Source organism: Crocodylus porosus, unplaced genomic scaffold (assembly GCF_001723895.1).
Source record: "Crocodylus porosus isolate Cpor-Errol unplaced genomic scaffold, CroPor_comp1, whole genome shotgun sequence".
NCBI classification, from domain to species: domain Eukaryota; kingdom Metazoa; phylum Chordata; order Crocodylia; family Crocodylidae; genus Crocodylus; species Crocodylus porosus.
In genome coordinates, this window is record NW_017728906.1 from 101,087,137 (window position 1) to 101,092,541 (window position 5,405).

The window sequence follows — 5,405 nt, forward strand, 5'->3', positions numbered from 1 at the left end:
ATTGAAAAAGGGTGTTAGGGGTACTGCACTAAATGGGCCCTACTATGTGCCTTCTTCAGATGGGGTACACTAATAGATCTTTGTGCTAGGTTCCTATCAGCATGTTTGCCCAGTGTGGGTCATGTGTTTTATAGTCATGCTCAGTGTTGGCTACATTTAATCACTTTAATTGGCTTCCATTGCTGAGCACATGCTGCTTTTGGCAGCAGTTTAAAGAAAGGCAATGTTTTTAATGAGGTTTCCTTGTATGCAACTATAAATCAAGGTGCTTTTTTCCCCATGCCATTTAGGGGGTAACACCTCATATTGTATATGAGGAAATGCGGTATTTATCCATCATCTTTCTGGAAGTTTAAGCTTTTAAAATAGTTTTATTCCCATCCAAATCTTTTTGACAGTAGCATAACGGGGACGGGGGGGGAGGCAGACCAGTGAACTGGGGATGGTGGGGACGAGGGATAGGCAGGAACTGGGGTTTTAGGCCTCACAAAATTAGTTCCCATCATAGCCTATTCTGCTTCTTACAGTTTAGATGCCTATGGAGCTGCCCTGTTATGTCTGCGTTCATTAGAATTTTCCACTCCCTGACAAATGCTCTTTTTAGTATTACCCTCATCCATAAGCAATAGTACTGTATGCAGATCCACTATAAAATATGGGGGTTTTGTTTGATTTTCTTTTTTTAATTAATATGGAAAGGTTGAACTGGGAACAGTCAACAAGAGCCTCTTTGACTCTGAAAAAGCTATAATCGCATCTGGTGGCCACAGAAATGTTTCCTTTTCCCATACAAACTATGCAGTAGTTTGCAGTATTGATACACTCACGAATAAACCTATCTGAAACAGAGAAATATCCTAAAAACATGTTTAACATCTGTGAATATCTTGGGAGTTCACCAATTCTGCACAACCTCAATTTTCTTATTGTCAGTCAAAATTCCCTTCTCACCAATCATGTATCTAATATAAATTACTGCTTTTTGAAATAATTCACATTTCTTCAGGTTCAGTTTCAGATTAGCAGTCCACCAGAGCCTAAAAATACTTCTTGTTCAACGTTTTTAACATGCCCAAGCATGTCATCTAGGTATAGCAAATAGAGTGAGAAAGGCCAATTCCATAAACCTTTCAAATGTGGCAGGTATACCGAATAATACAAAAGCCACAGACCTTGCTCATGGGGCTTATTCTCCTGTGAAAACAGTCCCCCTCCCCACTGTCTTAGGATCCATTTCCTTTGGCAAATACCCACTTTTAAAATCCAGGATAGAAATCTAAATTGACCCAACTGCAACATACAGGATTAAGCATCTTTTCTTGTTTCTTCATGTAGTTTTCTATAGTTCATGAAGAACCTGATGCCTCTATTTTCATTCCTCAGGAAGAATTACTGGTAGTCCTTCAGACAAGTAGAAGGCTCACTGATGCCTTCCTGATATGTTTGTTCAATAGTCAATGACATCTTTGTCACTAATAATTAAGTTGTTATTTAATAAGACTTCTACCCCTCCCATATTAATGTTTTGCTTGATCAGTAGAAACTATCTTTGCTGCATCAGAATAACTCCTACAAAAAAGATTTGTATGTATTGCTGCCCTGCATTTGAGTGTTCAGGACTGAGATGGAAGGAGTCCAACAGGAATTCTGGGGTCTCACTTTTATTTTTCCTTCCTCCCTGTAATTTTCCTCAATGACACAATTTACCACAGTATTTGGTAACATTTTGCCGGCATTTTTTCTATTTTCCACTTTTCAGAAACATTAAAAAAATAAGTAGGTATATGTTCCTATTTAAGATCCAAAAGAAGTTTAACAGCTTAGAGTCCCCTGGATTTCAACCTCCTTATCTTTCCTTTTCTAAAAGGTGACCAGAGCTTATAACCCTATAATCTTTTCTACACAACTCAAGATAATTATTCACTACAAACTGATTTCTTAAAAATCATGTTGTTTCTCCTCAAATGCATGGTTAAAGAGAAGTTCCACACAGAAATTATTTTTAAAAAAAATCATTCCTGTCATATATTATACATTTATTAGCCATAATGAAATCCAAACTGATTATTAGCTCATCCACTAATGCACTCTTCTTGTTCAAATTTCTAGGGTCCATTTTTCAAACCAATTTTCCGAATTTTTTGACAGGTTGGTATTCTCATGTAATTCTCTCCATTTGAGATCAATTAAGTGGTGAAGTTCTGGAACCCTTATTCCACAACCCTTTCAGCATGTCTGCTCTAATAAATGTTTGAGCCAGTATTCAGTCTTCCTTTGAATGTCACAATTTCTTTTTTACATTTAACAGAGAAACACCTATTATTATTAACTGCCCATACCTAAACCATAAACATAAACTGTAGGGCTCATTTTTGTAACTACAAGCTTTGTCCCTTTGTTTGATAAACCTCCTACTTCATTTCCCAGGCAGGGAGAGGGGCTTTCAGTAAGCATTGTTATGCTTAATTTTGTAAGCTTTATATATTTAACACTTCTTCCATTGTAGACTTTTTTTCTTCTTCTTCTTCTTTTTAATGCCAGAATTTAACTAACCTGATCCCCTTAACTTTCACATCATTGCCAATCTCCCTTGTTAGGGAACCAAAATGATCAGATTTTATAATTGCAATCAGGTTAGATTTCCTTTTAAACACAGAACTCTTTTTGCTCATTTTTTATCATCTTTTGCCCTATACTTTACTGTAGGCCTCATGATAATCCACTGCCATTTATCTCATTTATAGCTGAATTCTCTTCTGGTGTACTGCTTTAAGTTCTATGGCAAATTCCAATTCCACCACCTCTCAGAGTATATGGACAAGCTGCCAATGTTTCCTGGAAATCTAAATATATGAATAGGTAAGGAACTACAGTACCAAAACTGGACATCCGTGTCTCTTTTCTGGGGCTATATTCTGCTATTGAGCTAGCTGCTCAAGTTGAATGCTAATAGTTTCTCTCACTACTCATCTTTCTGGCAACACAGTTTGGGGAGGAGGTGAGCAGCCAACAGTGACAAAAGAATAGGTTGGGAACTATTTAGAAGAGCTGGACATCCCATCAGACTGAATGGTCTGCAAAGTGGGCCCTATTAGATTCAAATTCGGATTGAGCCTGAATCAGGGACAGTGATTTGATTTATTGATTCAGATCACTATCCCTGATTCAATTCAGCTAAATCCAAATCTGATGATTCGATGCTGATTCAGAGAATCAGCTATTCAGATACAGACACAGCTTTAAATGTTTTTTCTACATGACTCGAGGTACCAGCACGGCTCATGAATGCTGCAATGCTGGGGCAGATGGAGCGTCCCACAGGAGCATGGAGGGGCTCCCCACGTGCTTGGTGGCAAACCCGGAAGTGGACTGCAAGTACTTCCAATCCACTTCTGAGTCCATCAGGGAGCACGCAGGGGGCTTCCCCAGCCCCCCTGGCTTGGTGACTAGCCACAGGGGGACTCTGGGTGCTGCCCCAGGAGGCACCAGTCATTGAGCCAGGGGAGCATGGGGGAGAGGGGGTTATGTGCTCTTTGGTGGACCCGGAAGTAGACCAGAAGTGCTTCTGGTCCACTTATGGGTCTGATGCTGAGTGTGCTGGAGAGCCCTATGCTTCTGTGGGACATGCCATGTGCCTCAGCATTGCAGCATTCACAAGCTGCCTGCTACTTAGAGGTATGCAGAAAGCTGTGTCTATGTTCAAATTGCTGAATATTTCCAAGTCTCTCTGAATTGATTTGGAGGGTTCTGATTTGATTTGGAGAGATTAAAAGGTCCTCTGATTTGATTTGGATTCAGAGATTTGGCCACCAAATCAGACTGAATCTCTGTTGAATGAAATCAGGGACCAAAGCTTTGCACAGTCCTACTGGATGGGATACACCCAAGGGTGTTGAGGGAGTTGGCCAATGTGATTGTAGAGCTGCTGGCCATCTTGTTTGAAAACTCATGGTGATGAGGAGACGTCTTGGATAATTGGAAAGGAACAAAGATAATGCCCATCTTTAAAAATGGAAAGAAGGGGGATTCAGGGAACTACAGACCAGTCATCTTTAGCTCAGTCCCTGGAAAAGCAATCGTGGTGCAAGTTCTCAAGGAATCTATTTCTAAGCACTTGGAGGATAAGAAAGCAATTAGGATCATTTAGCATGGATTCACCAAGGGCAAGTCATGCCCAACCAACTTGATTGCCTTCTATGATGAGATGACTGGCTCTGTGGAAGCAGGAAGAGCAGTGGCCATGACATACCTTATTTTAGCTAAGCTTTTGATACAGTCTCCCACATTCTTACAAGCCAGCTAAGGAAGTATGGTTTGGATGAATAGTCTGGAAGCTGGATAGAAAACTGGCTGGATCATTGGACTCAAAGGATAATAGTTAGTGGCTGTTGGCAGCCGGTGGAGTGTCCAAGGGGCTAGTTCTGGGGCCAGTTTTGTTCAATATCTTCATCAACAACCTGGAAGATGGGATGGAGTGCACCCTCAGCAAGTTGGCAGATGAAACCAAGTTGGGGGAAGAGTAGATATGCTGGGGGGTAGGGCTAGATTCAGAGAGACTGACAAATTGGGGAGTGGACCAAAAAATGGTATGAGGTTCAATAGGGACAAGTACAAAGTCCTGTACTTTGAAACAATCCCATGCATCAGCATAGGCTGGGGAACTAGCTAAGCAGTAACTCTGCAGAAAGCTAACTGTGCCCTTGTTGCAAAGAAGGATAACAGCATAGTGGACTGCATTAGTAGAAGCATTGCCAGCAGATTGAGAGAAGTGATTATTTCTCTCTATTCAGCCCTGGTGAGGACACATCTGGAGAACTGTGTTCAGTTTTTGGCCTCCCACTGCAGAAAACATGTGAACAAATTGGAGATCATCTGGTGGAGGGCAATGAAAATGGTTAGGGAGCTGGGGTACCCGATTTATGAAAAGCTGAGGTGAACTGGGCTTATTCAGTTTGGAGAAGAGAAGACTGAGAGGGGATTTAATAGCTGCCTTCCACTACCTGAAGGCTGGTTCCAAAGAGGATGGAGCTAAACTATTCTCAGTGGTGGCAGATGATAGAACAAGGAGCAATGGTCTCAAGTTTCAGCAAAGGAAATTTAGGTTTGATATTAGGAAGGACTGTATCACTAGGAGGGTAGTAAAACACTAGAACAGGATACCCAGAGAAGCTGTGCTATGGGTGGGATGATCATGCTGGGGATGATCCTGCTTTGAGTAATGGACTGGACTAAATGACCTCCTGAGGTCCTTTCCAAGCCTAATTTTCTATGATTCTATGATTTGGGTGACAACAAATGTACTGTGTCCTGCAAGTTCTCTCAGCAGCCCAATTCTTTATTAAGGCAGCTGACTTACATTGTGGTCTATGGCCCTGTGATTTACTTATGGAGACGATTTTATTCAC